We start from the raw sequence: 16,519 nt of genomic DNA on the forward strand, positions 1-16,519 counted from the left end.
AGATGTTGCACAGGGCTTGGATAAATTCAAGATAATATGGCAAAATCCAAATGTTTTTTTTGAAGGCTGTTTGTCTAATTTATTGCAGTTCTTTGAAGGTAACATGTGTTGTGGATATTGTGGAATTAGTGGTAATAGTATACTTGCACATTCAGAAGGCATTTCATGAGATGCTCCATCAAAGAATTTTGTATGAAATGAATGCCCACGGTGTAAGAAGTAACATATTGTCCCGGAAAGAACGTTTGCTGATTAATTAACAGGAAACAGAGAACAGTTATAAATAGATGTACAACTTATTGCAGATGCTAGAATCTGGAGAAAAGAAAGGGAGCTGCTGGAGGAATTCAGTACAACAGACAGCACACTTGAGGAGGGAAATGGACAGTTGATGTTTCTGATTGAGACATTTCATCTGAATACCAAATGAATATTTTTCTTTTGTTTTGACAAATTGTAAGGAAGTGCGACAGGGACTGGTTCCTCAATTTATAATTTATCTAAATGACTTTGACTAAAGGAACAATTGCTGAGTTTGTTGACACAAAGATGATAGGATAGTAAGTTATGAGGAGTACTTAAGGAAACTGCAGAAGTATATAAAACCAGGTCAATCATAAATGGAATATTATGTGAGAAATGTAAAATTGTCTATTTTGCAGGATTATTTAAATAGTGAGATGCTGTAAAGCCTGGGATGCAGAAGGATCTGGGTGTCCCAGTGGATGCCTTGCAAAAGGTGAGGGCAGGAATAAAAATTGGTACCTGTACCTGCATTGCCAGGACTCAACAGGCATTAAGACTTTGTCTGTCTGGCAGAGAGAGAACCTCTTCATCAGATCCATCTTGCACAGTCAGTGTCTCACTCTCGGTGCACACTGTCCTCAACATGACTCAGTACAAAGGAGATGATTGTCTACCTCTTTGTGCACCATGCATTTGTCTAGAAGGTCTGGAAATTATCCAAAATAGCTGCCGAATAGAAGACACTCTGTCCTAAGGACTTTTCCCAGGGATATAGACTGTGACAAGCTTAAACTGTTGCCTAAAGATCATCAACTTGTTGAAAGAGACATTTTGGTTTGCCTGAAGTTTGCTAGTCTTCCAGTGCAATGAAATGTGATGAGTTGGATCCTATGTAGTAGTTCACACATTTCGTGCGTGTGTTTAAAGAGAAAACATGAGTGGCTTTGCTATTTTGTAAGTAGAATTTATTGGTTTGATGGCTCAGTCAATGTATTAATCTAAGGGCAAAACAAATGTGAGGAACGATGTTTCCTGTATAATTTTTTATGACTAAAGATTATTTTTGAAATAAAAAGTCAGGAAAGCGAGCAGATGTTTTCATGTTTGGAGAACTGAATATACTGTAACGGTAGGGAGGTCATTCTTCAGCTATATGGGCTGCGGTGAGAGTACATCTGGAGTACTGTGTATATAATATTGGTCTTATTTAAGTATTAGGAAAGCAGTTTGGTAAAGGTTTGGGACACTGAGCTGGAATAGGTTGCTTATCTTATGTGGAATTTTGGGCAGGGCAGGCTGTTATCCATTCGAATGCAAAAGTTAGAGGGGACTTGAATAAAACATACATGATTGGTGGATTTTGCATCCATCGTTAAAGCAATGGTGCATAGAAAAATGATGCTGGAGTATCTCAGTGGGTCAGGCAGCATCTGGAGGACATGGATAGGTGACGTTTCAGGTCGGCATCATTTTTCAGTCCCGACTTGAAATAATGCCTATTTGAAACCCGACTCGAAACAATGTCCAGAGAAGCAGCTCCAGTACTTTGCTTTTTACTCAAGATTCTCGCATCTGCAGACTGTTGGGGTCCTTGAACTGAGTCGAAGGCGGAGGTACAGCGACAGATGTGGCATCTTCTACGGTTGCAGGGGAAGGTACCTGGGGAGGAGGTGGTTTGGGCGGGAAGGGATGAGTTAACCAGGGGTTTGCAGAGGGAACGGGCACGGCGGAAAGGGGTGGAGATGGGAAAATGTGGCTAGTGGCGCGATCCTGTTGGAGGTGGTGGAAATTCAGAGGATTATGTGTCGTGAAGATATCTACATATCTTTGTATTAGCAGTTAATTATGCAAACACTCCAGGTTGCAGTCCAATTTGCTCCAGGATAATAATGAATATTTGCCTCTTTTTGTTAACCAGCAGGATAAATATTCCAAATCTAGACTTTTCATTGAAATGTTATGTAAACTTCGGTGATATTTTATGTTGTTGGTTCAGCGAAAAGTTGCAGTAATTGCCAGTGTGCGTGCTGAGTTTTCGTTATACACGTCAGCATTGAAATCTATTATGGAATATGTTGAGTGAAACTGCCTGCAGTCGTATGATTTTATTGCGTGTATGTGTAGTTTGCTGCAGTTCCGTCAAATATTGTTATCAGCCGATGTAGGATATGAGTAGATAATGTTTGGCTCCTTCCTCCTCGTTTATTCGTGTCCTTGCATGCATCTTATGATCCTATCTTGGATGAATCTTTTTGGATTTCGCCAGCAGTGAGGATACGATGGTGATGAGTATTACCTAAGCTGTGTCCTGTGTGTAGAGCCTCCCGCGCTGTTTTTGTGCGCGCAGCTACAGAGGCTCGGATTTCCGCCAGTGGGAGGCACTTGATTACAAATACTCCTTCAAATTCACTCGGAAAACCTCGAGCGTTAGAGTCCACGGAGTGCGACCGACCAGCACTGACAAGAAGACCGCTTGTCCAGTTCTTAACTGCGCAAGTGCACTAAGTGAAAGGGTTTACGGCTTTCATGTTCAGTCAGTGGAAATGATTCACTGTTTCATCAGATCTAGGTATTGGTATCGTACAGCTCTAATCTTTTCTAATTTTTCATGTATTTACAACATTCCTATATATTATAAGGTTCCGTTCCTATATATATATATTTTCAAACCAGTAAAAACAAGTTAATGGTGTAAAATGAATTAGTTCACTTACACAGAATGTTCTTACTTTGGCTATGTAACTAAAATATTACTTTCTAATCGAGAATGGCCGTCATTTGAAGATGGTTGCTTATTGTATAAACTACGTACAAGATTTTAAGCTCCAAGCAAGTTGATTTTTTAAATTCATTGATTATAAATTGGGTCCTCAATTCTCTCTATCTTGACAGCCACGCCTCTGTAATGTTGAACCACTCTGCGAGAGCAAGTGTCTCCAAACCTATAATGTATGTTGTTGTAAATGTGAAATTACTAGCTCAATTAAAAAAAATCTGTATTTCCTTCCCTTAAAGTGTTTTGCCTTACAGAATTGAGATGGGGTTGTAAAAAAGGAAGTTAATGATAGAATGTTTTCATTTTTCCTTCTCGTACCTTAAAGACCGTAAATGTCACTACGAGTATGTTTTTGTAAATCATTTTTCAAAATCTAGACATCGATGTTATATTGCAAAGTAGGTTATTTATAGTACTTTGAATACTTTTAAAATACTTCGAGACTGTTGTGTGATAGACATTGAATGTGCAACAGTTTCCTGAGGGGCATCTCGGGAATAATTGTTTTTGATTATTGTCATGTGTGACAGCATGGTTTGTCAGACAACCAACCTTTTCAATGATTCCCTCCAATCCCCAGCTACACGGTACTCCCTAAAGCAAAAGGGGAAATTATGTAAGATGACTGCAGCTTAAAACCATGTAGTTTAGTAATTGTTTGCATTGAGAATTTAATGTTAAGCACCAATATTCCATCCGTGAAACCTCCACGTTTCTTTATTCCTTTAATAACATTTTCCACTTTGAGCTTTTAAGATACTTGTTCTAGCATGTGGTTTGGTATTAGATTGTTGATAATATAAATGCAAATTGGTATAATTATAATCAAATTTATTGAGGTTAAAGAAAGATATATCAGTAATGTTGATGAGTATTTATTTTAGTTAAAATTTGTTCAGTTTATCACACATGATTGTTAGTGATCCTGACAATTATAAATTTGGACGAGGTGCAATGCAGTTAGTGGCTATGACATCTGTCAGAACAGCATATGTTCTATTGCAGAATTTAAAAATGGATTACAGTGTAGAAAATTTACTTTGCCTTAAGCATTTTCCTAGTACATGACTTGTGTTGATTCTCTGAAATAGCTCATATACCTTCTGATTTTTATTAATGTAATCATTAAAACATAGTATTCTCAAATATTTTTCAACCTTTTTAGATGGCTTGCTTCTCCGAAAAGGAGCAGGCTATAGTGGATTGAGCACAATTGGAGGCTATGGGTTTTTGATTGCATAATTATCATATATACTGTGTTCCGGGAATTAATTAGAGACAAATAGGGATGCAACAAATAGCTGAATGATTGATTTGAATTAATTTTGAGGGATATATTCAGCTTTAGCATTACTTAAACATTTTCAATGGTAATGTTGAGAAGGTTCAGAACCATGAGGTTTGTTTCTTCTAGCATTAGCCCTTTTAAACTACAAACAGGAGTAGGATTAGAGGAGCAAAAACATGTAAATATCCAAATTCTAGTCGATTCTTTTCTTTTTCATTATTAGGCTTGAATGTCAATTTTCAAATATCCTAATGTGCATTGGCTACTGTCCACAAATGCTGCCTATTAATACTGGTTGTAGTTTATTCACATTATGTTTTAAACATTTATGTGTTGGCTTTCCAGATTAAAAATGAATCTCCTCTTTGTATGATAGCAAGTGGTTGAATGTGATTTCAGTGATTTTTGGAATTATTTTAAAATACAGAGCTGCACGTTTGTGAACCAATGTGCTATGAATCCAGAATTTGGAATGAAAGTTTCTGGGGAGATAGAATGCTCTTAATTGGTAATGCTTACAATCCCACAGCCTCCAAACCAGTAATTTACATTTCGAGATAAGTTAAAATAATGTATATCCTCATGCAAGATAAGTTTATTTTGGTAAATTATCAATTCCTTGCATGCATCTTGTAAATGTTCAATGAGCCTTTTTTGGTCTTTCTGACTCTAGCTACTTGGATAGCTATTGTGGTACGAGATATGGTCAGTTGACTGATCTGGACCTGCAAAGTTGATTCAACTATTCCAATTTTACATCTGGATAGAGCTGACCAATTAAAATATATTTTTATCTGTTTCAATTTATGATCAAGCTGTTTTTCATGAAGATTAACAACCAGATTAGGATGAATAATTTAAAATTGTCCTTTTGAGATTTATCTCAATATTAATTTTTATATACTGTTTGCCCAAGGAATTCTAATTGAAAGAAAACCATTTTCTTAATTTTATTGCACAGTTGATGATTTAGAAGATAAGAATATGATGATAAAACAACTTTTAAAAATAGTCATCTGTTTACTCATGGACTAGAATTGACTGAGTCAGCATTTATTCATTTTGCAAAATATATGCTCCTTTTCAAATTCAGAGTTAAAAAAATCCTTTGGGGCTATTACAAATTCTGAAGGTGGTAGTCAAAGACATTTTTCCTTACCTGGCACCATCAGCTCAGAAGTGAAAAATTATGTTTATTAGCACCCCACTAAACTGCAGTGCTGATTAATTATAACGATATTGATACTACAGTCTTAACACTCGTAGCTAGGTGCATCCTGGTACTTTAAAGATATCAATTTGAATGGTGCACTATTTTGCCGGGAACCTTTTGTGAATCCCTGCCCTCTGCTGGTGCTTCCCAGATGATGAATTGACCTGTGACTTGAGTTTAGTGTTGGGTAGGTTCAGGTGAGAGATGTGGTTCCTCAGTGTTGCTTATATGGGGCTCACAGCTGTATTCTGATTGGAACAGCGAGAGCAGGCTGTTGTCTAAAATTGGCAGCATTTGCTCCCCGTTTTGTCAGACTGCCCTGATGCTATGACTTTCCTCATCATTACTTGTTCATTATGATTGAAGTTGCTATCTCATGTCTCATTGTTAAATGCACATAATAAAATGCACATAAATAAAATTCAGATTATTTTTCTTCTGTTAGATACACATCAGCACTTATTTAGGTGAACAGCAGTGATGATGAGCTGAACATACTGGCTATAATTACGCTATTTTTAGCAGTTCATTGCACATTTGAAATTAGTTAGTGATTTAACTCCATTTTGCTTACCTGCAAACATGAACAAAGGTTAGAAATTATATTCACACCCATGTCAATTTTTAAATATTCTTCAATATTTTTTCTATATTTATATTGTCAGTAATGTATGTATATAGCCTGTAATGATAGTGATATTTAGTTTTAGCAGATTTTTGAAAAATACTTTTTTGTAGGTTATTTTAATACATTTGTTGATATCAGACTCTAGTGTTTGTCTTTCTGGATATTGTTTGTCCCCCAATTTAAACAAAAATCACATTACATTTTTCTTTAAATCATAATTGTTTCTTGTGTATTTAGAAAATATATACAAATGCAAAGACTGGGAAAACAACCCTTAATGTTTCAAATTATATTAGATGCAACTATAAATCAATGTGAGTTTAAAGGAGAGGTTATTAAGAGAAATAGAGATGCAAGCAAGTACCAATTGAACTCTTGTGTATTGAATCTATTAAGGAATTCTGTTAAAGTGATTGTACTGTAGGTCAAAATTAGAGAACAAGTCCCCCCAAAATATCTTTGATTTATGAGTAGCTAAATTTTTGTTTACTACTTGCACTATCTTCGAACTTGATCCATGTTTTCAACTAATTGAGAATGAACAGAAAGCACAGATGTTAGGACTTACGAAAGTATCCATTGAAACCCAGCAGGTAAGAAAACAAAAAACCCAACAGGACCCTCGCGCCTGGCTGTAATTGAATATAATCATGGATGATCTGTACTGGTACATTGCTTTACTATAAGCATCCTGCTCATTCCAAAATGGAAATGCCGGGATGAAGACTGAAAGGATAAAATGGTAGAGTACTGGAGTTATTAAGGGAGTGCACCAGGATTTCATGGGGGGGAAAAAAGGAATCCTACAAAACGCTGAATTGAAGGGGATGTTGATATGTCCAATTGCCTAATCACCTATCATTTTAACCATCCTCCTCGCTACCACTTTAACCTTTAATTCCTCTTTCTCCAATGCTCCATCACAGAATCTTTTTTCTTTCCTCTCATATTTTTTCACCTTTTTTTCAGGTTTTATAACTTGCTGAGAACCTAATACTTTTTAAATTTTCCAATTAAATTATAGATTTTTAATGTGAAACATTTAATGACTATTTCTCTTGTCAAAGATGGAGCCTGACAAGCTGGGTATTTCAAGACTTGTGCTTGTTTTGTCCAAATAGTACAGTGTTTACAATTACTTGTTAGATATTACATAGAATAAGAATTTATTTAATTTGTGGGGTAGAACATAGGACAATTCTTATTCTGATACGTTGAGTTTTTAGTTATGCCAGCATACCAGCACAGGTATGTAGGTTAATTGGCTGGGTAAATGTAAAAAATTGTCCCTAGTGGGTGTAGGATAGTGTTAATGTACGGGGATCGCTGGGCGGCACGGACTTGGAGGGCCGAAAAGGCCTGTTTCCGGCTGTATATATATGATATGATATGATATGTTAATAACAATTTGTTATTTGTGCAATTTTTTCTGAACAGGTTGAGTCATACCAGGTTCTCTTCACAATTTATTTTCCAGATCAATTTCAGTTTATTAGCAGAGAGAATTATGCATTTTGCCCCACCTACCAACTTAATGAAGTAGTATTTGAGAGGAGGAGGAATTTATTATAATATATAATTGTATTTATAAATTCAAATTTAGGTACAAAAATTGCATGGAAAGACACTTGTATTTAGGGTAGAATTCCAAAGAAGGTAATATCCCCTGAAAACATGATTACTGAAATTTACCAAGGCACAAATGTTTTACCAAAAATTGTTTGCCTTTGAATTTTGTGGTTTGTTGTTCCTATTTTCTGCTCGGGTTTGGAGACATTTGTAGATGCACAGTGGTTTGACCTATCTAGAGGATCAAAAATGGGTTTGGATAAATGTGCAAAAAGACTGAAAAGATTGCTTGGTCTTAGCATTTGTGAAGTGCTCATTCAGAATTTGTTTTGGTTAAAAATGATGTATTTCATTTGCTCACTTGCCTTTTTTCTTTTAAATTTAATACACATGAATCAGCACTGTTTTTAGAAAAATCGTTTTAAAAGCATCCATAGAAGACGGTTCGTATATTGTTAAAGTTACAGTGTTACATTGTTAAGGTATTTGCCTTTGTCGTATGAATTATATTTGTGAACTAACGTGTTTGTATGCTATATTTGTGTATATTTTAAAGCAAATCTTGCGTGAATTTATTTTCCTAAGTAACTGATGGCATACCATTTTTGTGATTCATGGTCGATTTTGAATTTGAGGGTTGACATTGATTGATTTAGCCAACAGTTGCATTACTTTCATGACCCTTATTTATCTTTCCCCCTTTTTAATTTTTAAAAATCCCTCCATTTGCAACACTCACCTCTTTGATCCAAAATAAAGATTGATTATGCCTCTGCTTGTACAGCATTAAACTTACTCACGTGGAGATGCACAAGCAGACTCCAAAGGGATTTGCCTACTCATAAAATATGGGTGAAAATTTCTAGTATTGGCAAAAAATTTGCAAAACATAATTGGGTCAAGCCAGTTGATGGCGAGGCAGGCAGCATGCCAGCTCTGTGATGCCTGCACATGACACGGCGGGAGATCAATACTATGAGTGCATTGTTGAAAATTGAACAGAAAGTGAATCTGATTTGGGAAACATTAAAGAAGGACCTAACATGGGAGAACATGAATTTTCAGACAGGAGACAGTGGAAGTGGGAGTGTAAAATTTAAGAGAACCTATTCCTGTGAGCCAGGTGGCTCTCCAGACACAGCCTGAGTGAGTAGATACTATGGATGTCTCTGCCAGGACCTGGATGCAGTGCCAGAGAAGTTCATGGATCTTGCATGAATGCTCAAGTTCAGCAGGTGCCATATTTTACCAACTCTATCACTAACCTTTAGTCATCACAGTCCGTTACTTAGCTACCAATAATATCCATTGGGAATCTTGCTTATCATTTGTGGTTTTGGTTTTGAATCACCTCTTTCTTAGCATTGCTGCAAAACTACTGCAGCATCTTAAAGCTTGGACATACTGCCAGCTATTGTAACCGTGCCATCCACATCATCCAAACAATTGCATATCCAAACTCTCTAGACAAATTTTGCCTCTTTTTAAGACTGAGCAGCCCACAACTGAGGGAGCAGATGTAGTTTGATGGGAGCACGGACATCTATAAATGTCTGAACTCCCGTATGTAGAGTTGCCTATATGGAACACGTTGTACTTGAGATGATGGTAGTGACAGAGATGAATATTGAAGATAACAATGTCATTGTATCCAATCTTTATCCTCATATTTCACCTTTCTTTTAATCCAGCCACTTTTCTAACTTATAATCTGCATGCAACATATCTCTTCTTATTCCCTCAACCTGACGAAACCAAGAGATATGGCATTCTCTTGTTGTATCACAACTTAGTCTTTTTACAAGGCAAAGTTGCAAAAGTTGTTTTACCTTGTCTTTTTACAAGCTTTCCATTTTACATTTTGGGTTCTCATAATGTCGACTGGAATGGGGAAAAACGAGAAGAATCTGGGAAACGAAGGAGAAAAATAACTCAAAAATAACTCAAAAGGATTGGTCTATGGTCATGGAAGCTGCAGGAGTCATTAAATGAGAAAATGGATGATTAATATGTGAGGCAAACATTGCACCATAGATAAGAATTACCTCCTAGGCATCTTCAGCTACATCTGAAAATCCTGTGGCCCCTTTAATGACAAGGGCAGAAATTGCTTGGGTACTGTTACATCCACGTCCAAGTCACACTCCATTTTGAAATGGAAAAATATTTTCTCATCTCGCCGCTGAAATCCTCATCTAATTAAACTGGGTATATCTTTACAGCAAGCAATGAAGTAAGAAAAGATGGTGCCAGCTTGCCGTCTACTTGAGGACAAATAGGGATGATTATTAAATGCTGACTTGGGGTCAGCAAATTGGAAGTGTAAGGGTGGAATTAAAAGGAAAGAGAGTGCAGGAAATGTTACATAAGTCTCCCAAATTGATGGGATGGAAAGTTCAAGAAGGGGCAAGAGAGTAAGGTCGGGTAAATTCGGGACCGGTATGAGAAGGGAGGTGAATACCGAATTAAAGGTGTTGTATCTGAATGTGCATAGCATAAGAAATAAAGTGGATGATCTTGTAGCACAGTTAGAGATTGGGTATGATGTTGTAGGAATTACAGAGACGTGGGTGCAAGAGGATTGGAGCTGGGAGCTAAATATTCAGGGTTATACGTCATATCGGAATGACAGGAAGGTGGGCAGAGGAAGTGGGGTACCTCTGTTGGTTAGGAATGAAATTCAGTCCTGAGTGAGGGTGACATAGTCATTGTGGATAGAGCTGAGAAATTATACGGGTAAAAAGACTCTAATGGGAGTTATTTACAGGCCCCCAAATAGTAGCCAGGATATAGGGTACCAGTTATATCAGGAGATAAAATTGGCATGTAAAAAAGGCAATGCCACGGTGGTCATGGGAGATTTCAATATGCAGGTAGACTGGGAAAATCAGGTTGGTACTGGTCCCCAAGAAAGGGAATTTGTAGAGTGCCTCTGAGATGGATTCTTAGAACAGCTTGTAGTAGAGCCTACCAAAGAAAAGGCAATTTTGGATTTAGTGTTTCGTAATGAACCGGATTTGATAAGGGAACTCAAGGTAAAGGAACCATTAGGAGGAAGTGACCACAATATGATAAGTTTTAATCGGCAATTTGAGAGGGAGAAAGTGATATCGGATGTGTCGGTATTGCAGCTGGGCAAAGGGGACTACAGAGGTATGAGGGACCCTAACAGGGTTGATGGTGGAACAGCAGTGGCAGGATTTTCTTGGAATAATTCGGAAGATGCAGGATCTTTTCATTCCAAAGAAGAAAAAAGATTCTAGGGGGAAGAATGGGGCGACCGTGTCTGACAAGGGAAGTCAAGGACAGTACAAAAGTAAAAGAGAAGGTGTCTAACATAGCAAAGATTAGTGGGAAGCCAGAAGATTGGGAAGCTTTTAAAGAACAACAGAGGGTAACTAAAAAGACAATACGGGGAAAAAGATGAAATACGAAGGTAAGCTAGCCAATAATATAAAAGAGGATAGAAAGAGTTTCTTCACTTATATAAAGAGCTAGAAAGAGGCAAGAGTGAACATTGGACCACTGGAGAATGATGCAGGAGAAGTGATAATGGGGAATAAAGAAATGGCAGAGGAGCTGAATAACTTTTTTGCATCAGTCTTCACAGTGGAAGACAGCAGCAACGTGCCTGAAATTCAAGAGAATCAGGGTGGAAGTTAGTGGAGTGGCTATTACGAGGGAGCAGGTGCTTGGGAAGCTGAAAGGGCTGAAGGTGGATAAGTCACCTGGACCGGATAGACTGCACCTCTGAAAGAGGTGGCTTTAGAGATTATGGAGGCATTGATAGTGATATTTCAGGAATCACTAGAGTCAGGAGTGCTCCCAGATGATTGGAAAATCGGCAATATTACCCCGCTGCACAAAAAGGGAGCAATGCAGAAAAGTGGGAACTATAGGCCGGTTAGTCTGACTTCGGTGGTTGGTCCACTGTAAAGGATAAGGTTATGGAGTTCACGATAAAATAGGCCGATCAGCATGCCTTTGTGAATGGGAGGTCTTGCTTGACAAATTTGCTGGAATTCTTTGAAGAAGTAAATAGCAGGACAGACAAAGGAGAGTCAGGAGATGTTGTTTACTTAGATTTTCAGAAATCCTTTGATAAGGTGCCACACAATAGGCTGCTTCGGAAGATGAGAGCCCACGGTATCAAAGGGCAGATACTAGCATGGATAGCAGGTTGGCTAGATGGCAGAAGACAAATGACAGGAGGCAATAAAGAGGGCTTTTTCTGGTTGGCTGTCAGTGACTGGTGGAGTTGCGCAAGGATCGGTGCTTGGGCCGCTACTCTTCACGTTGTATATTCATGATTTGGATGAGTGGATTGAAGGCTTTGTGGCAAAGTATGTGGATGATACGAAAATAGGTGGAGGGGTAGGGAGTGTAGAGAAAGCAGGGACTCTGTAGAAGGACTTGGATAGGTTGGGAGAGTGGGCAGAGAAGTGGCAGATAGAATATAGTGCAGCAAAGTGTGGAGTCATGCATTTTGGTAGTAGGAATAAAGATGTAGACTATTTTCTAAATGTTGTGAGAACCCAGAAATCGGAGGTGCAGAGGGACTTGGGAGTGCTGGTGCAGGATTCCCAAAAAGTTAATCTATAAGTCGAATCGGTAGTAAAGATCGGGAAGTTGGAGAGAGGACGACCGTTGGCTGAAAGTAAGTACCTGCTAATAGTGGGAGGAACGGCAGTTTAAAAAGAGCGCCAATAGGGCACTGTTAATCAGTCTGTAAAAGTCGGGAAGTTGGAGAGAGGACGACCATTGGCTGAAAGTAAGTATCTGCTAATAGTGGTAGGAACGGCAGTTTAAAAAGAGCGCCAATAGGGCACTGTTAATCAGTCTGTAAAGGTCGGGAAGTTGGAGAGAGGACCACCGTTGGCTGAAAGTAAGTGAGTGGCAATTACAGTGTAATAAGTCAGTTAGAAGAGAATACGTGGATTGGTTGATCATTTAAGGGAGAAGTCTGGTAAATTGGACAATCAGGCAATTTAATTGGTGATATAAGCAAGACTTGCAAAAGGGTGCAGCCCTGTTCGGGTGCTGCCCAGTGAGAAAAGTGCCCAGTGAGAAAAGTGCCCAGTGAGAAAAGTGCCCAGTGAGAAAAGTGCCCAGTGAGAAAAGTGCCCAGTGAGAAAAGTGCCCAGTGAGAAAAGTGCCCAGTGAGAAAAGTGCCCAGTGAGAAAAGTGCCCAGTGAGAAAAGTGCCCAGTGAGAAAAGTGCCCAGTGAGAAAAGTGCCCAGTGAGAAAAGTGCCCAGTGAGAAAAGTGCCCAGTGAGAAAAGTGCCCAGTGAGAAAAGTGCCCAGTGAGAAAAGTGCCCAGTGAGAAAAGTGCCCAGTGAGAAAAGTGCCCAGTGAGAAAAGTGCCCAGTGAGAAAAGTGCCCAGTGAGAAAAGTGCCCAGTGAGAAAAGTGCCCAGTGAGAAAAGTGCCCAGTGAGAAAAGTGCCCAGTGAGAAAAGTGCCCAGTGAGAAAAGTGCCCAGTGAGAAAAGTGCCCAGTGAGAAAAGTGCCCAGTGAGAAAAGTGCCCAGTGAGAAAAGTGCCCAGTGAGAAAAGTGCCCAGTGAGAAAAGTGCCCAGTGAGCAAAGTGCCCAGTGAGCAAAGTGCCCAGTGAGCAAAGTGCCCAGTGAGCAAAGTGCCCAGTGAGCAAAGTGCCCAGTGAGCAAAGTGCCCAGTGAGCAAAGTGCCCAGTGAGCAAAGTGCCCAGTGAGCAAAGTGCCCAGTGAGCAAAGTGCCCAGTGAGCAAAGTGCCCAGTGAGCAAAGTGCCCAGTGAGCAAAGTGCCCAGTGAGCAAAGTGCCCAGTGAGCAAAGTGCCCAGTGAGCAAAGTGCCCAGTGAGCAAAGTGCCCAGTGAGCAAAGTGCCCAGTGAGCAAAGTGCCCAGTGAGCAAAGTGCCCAGTGAGCAAAGTGCCCAGTGAGCAAAGTGCCCAGTGAGCAAAGTGCCCAGTGAGCAAAGTGCCCAGTGAGCAAAGTGCCCAGTGAGCAAAGTGCCCAGTGAGCAAAGTGCCCAGTGAGCAAAGTGCCCAGTGAGCAAAGTGCCCAGTGAGCAAAGTGCCCAGTGAGCAAAGTGCCCAGTGAGCAAAGTGCCCAGTGAGCAAAGTGCCCAGTGAGCAAAGTGCCCAGTGAGCAAAGTGCCCAGTGAGCAAAGTGCCCAGTGAGCAAAGTGCCCAGTGAGCAAAGTGCCCAGTGAGCAAAGTGCGAGTCTTTGGCTGCGAGTCTAGTGCCCAGTGAGAAAAGTGCGAGTCTTTGGCTGCGAGTCTAGTGCCCAGTGAGAAAAGTGCGAGTCTTTGGCTGCGAGTCTAGTGCCCAGTGAGAAAAGTGCGAGTATTTGGCTGCGAGTCTTCGGCGAGGAGGCTGAGGTGAGGAGGTTACAATTGTTTTAAGCCTGACTGTTTATAGACAAAGTAATGGCGGAAAAGTTGGTGCAGTGTGTTTCCTGCAGGATGTGGGAAGATAGGGACGTCGCTGGAGCTTCTGGGAGCTACACCTGCAAGAACTGTGTCCAGGTGCAGCTCCTGAATGGACGTGTGGTGGAGTTGGAGAGGCAGTTGGATGACCTCAGGGCCATCCGGGAATGCGAGAGTTTCCTCGACAGGACCTATTGTGAGGCTGTCACGCCAAGGGTCCAGGTCGAGCGAAGGTGGGAGACTGTTTCAGGGGGGAGTGGATGTGGACTACAGGAGACCCCAGTGGCTGTGCCTATTGCAAATAGGTATACCCTCTTGGGAACTGTCGGGGCAGAAGACGTTTCCAGTCCGAGTAGCGGACCTGTTGGCAAGGATACTCGACAGGGGAGACCGAAGTCAGGAAGAGCCGTAGTGGTGGGTGACTCCATCGTCCGAGGGACGGACAGAAGATTCTGTGGCAGCAGGAGGGACTTGAGGATGGTCTGTTGCCTCCCTGGTGCCAGGGTTCAGCACATCACGGACCGGCTTCAGAAAATCCTAGTGAGGGAAGGCGATCAACCTGAAGTCGTTGTGCACGTGGGCACGAATGACGTCGGGCGGAAGAGGAAGGAGGTGCTACAGCGGGAGTTTAGAGAGTTAGGAAAAAGACTGAGAAGTAGGACGTCGAAGGTGGTTATCTCTGGACTGCTACCGGTACCTCATGCTGGTGAGGCCAGGAACAGAGAGATGGAGGGTATGAATTTATGGCTGAGGGGCTGGTGCAGAGAGCAGGGATTTAGATTTCTGGACCACTGGGATCTCTTCTGGGCTAGGAGTGACTTGTACAAAAGGGACGGGTTACATCTTAACAGCAGGGGGACAAACATTCTGGCAGGCAGGTTTGCTAGTGCGACACCTGTGGCTTTAAACTAAGTAGTGGGGGGGAGGGGTTAACAAATTGTGAATATGAAGATGAGGTTAAAGGGAATACAGGAGATATTGCAGAAGACTCTCGGAAGAACGGGAACAGAAGTTCTAGAGGGGAAAAGAGATTAAGGGCAGGGCCATTTGTGACCGATGTGAGAGGGGAGGTAAATACAGAAGTTAAAGTGTTGTACTTAAATGAGCGTAGTATAAAAAATAAAGTGGATGAGCTTGAGGCTCAGTTAGTCATGGGCAAGTATGATGTTGTAGAGATCACTGAGACATGGCTACAAGAGGACCAGGGCTGGGAACTGAATATTCAGGGGTACACAACGTATAGAAAAGACAGACAGGTGGGCAGAGGGGGTGGGGTTGCTCTGCTGGTAAGGAATGATATTCATTCCCTTGCAAGGGGTGACATAGAATCAGGAGATGTTGAATCAGTATGGATAGAAATGAGGAATTGTAAGGGTAAAAAGACCCTAATGGGAGTTATCTATAGGCCCCCAAACAGTAGCCTCGACATAGGGTGCAAGTTGAATCAGGAGATAAAATTGGCGTGTCACAAATGTAATGCTACGGTGGTTATGGGAGATTTCAACATACAGGTAGACTGGGAAAATCAGGTTGGAAATGGACCCCAGGAAAGAGAGTTTGTAGAGTGCCTTCGAGATGGATTCTTAGAACAGCTTGTACTGGAGCCTACCAGGGAGAAGGCAATTCTGGATTTAGTGTTGTGTAATGATCCTGTTCTGATAAGGGGACTAGAGGTAAAAGAGCCATTAGGAGGCAGTGATCACAACATGATAAGTTTTACTCTGCAAATGGAAAGGCAGAAGGGAAAATCGGAAGTGTCAGTATTACAGTATAGCAAAGGGGATTACAGAGGCATGAGGAAGGAGCTGGCCAAAATTGACTGGAAGGAGGCCCTAGCAGGGAAGAAGGTAGAACAGCAATGGCAGGTATTCCTGGGAATAATGCAGAGGTTGCAGGATCAATTTATCCCAAAGAGGCGGAAAGACTCTAAGGGGAGTAAGAGACACTTGTGGCTGACGAGGGAAGTCAAGGACAGCATAAAAATTAAGGAGAGGAAGTATAACATAGCAAAGAAGAGTGGGAAGACAGAGGATTGGGACTCTTTTAAAGAGCAACAAAAGTTAACTAAAAAGGCAATACGGGGAGAAAAGATGAGGTACGAGGGTAAACTAGCCAATAATATAAAGGAGGATAGCAAAAGTTTTTTTAGGTACGTGAAGAGGAAAAAAATAGTCAAGGCAAATGTGGGTCCCTTGAAGACAGAAGCAGGGGAATTTATTATGGGGAACAAAGAAATGGCAGACGAGTTAAACCGTTACTTTGGATCTGTCTTCACTGAGGAAGATACACACAATCTCCCAAATGTTCTAGGGGCCGGAGAACCTAGGGTGATGGAGGAACTGAAGGAAATCCACATTAGGCAGGAAATGGTTTTGGGTAGACTGATGGGACTGAA

The 16,519-nt window shown here is 40.7% G+C and overlaps 1 protein-coding gene across 12 annotated transcripts in view; it reads left to right on the plus strand.

The window, feature by feature from the left end:
• The window catches only part of LOC144608748 (protein Aster-B-like), a 395,300-nt gene that overhangs the window by 35,175 nt on the left and 343,606 nt on the right, over positions 1-16,519 (plus strand). For 3 of the 12 annotated variants that reach the window (XM_078426795.1, XM_078426797.1, XM_078426796.1), the window contains exon 1: positions 2,543-2,815. The exons of 3 other annotated variants lie outside the window; for them this stretch is intronic. The gene's annotated coding sequence lies outside the window, so the exon portion shown is untranslated. Of the gene's footprint in view, positions 1-2,542; positions 2,816-16,519 lie in introns of those variants that run through there. 6 more of the 12 variants (XM_078426798.1, XM_078426800.1, XM_078426799.1 and 3 more) reach the window with 3 other exon arrangements.

This window comes from Rhinoraja longicauda, chromosome 32 (genome assembly GCF_053455715.1).
Source record: "Rhinoraja longicauda isolate Sanriku21f chromosome 32, sRhiLon1.1, whole genome shotgun sequence".
Classification (NCBI taxonomy): domain Eukaryota; kingdom Metazoa; phylum Chordata; class Chondrichthyes; order Rajiformes; family Arhynchobatidae; genus Rhinoraja; species Rhinoraja longicauda.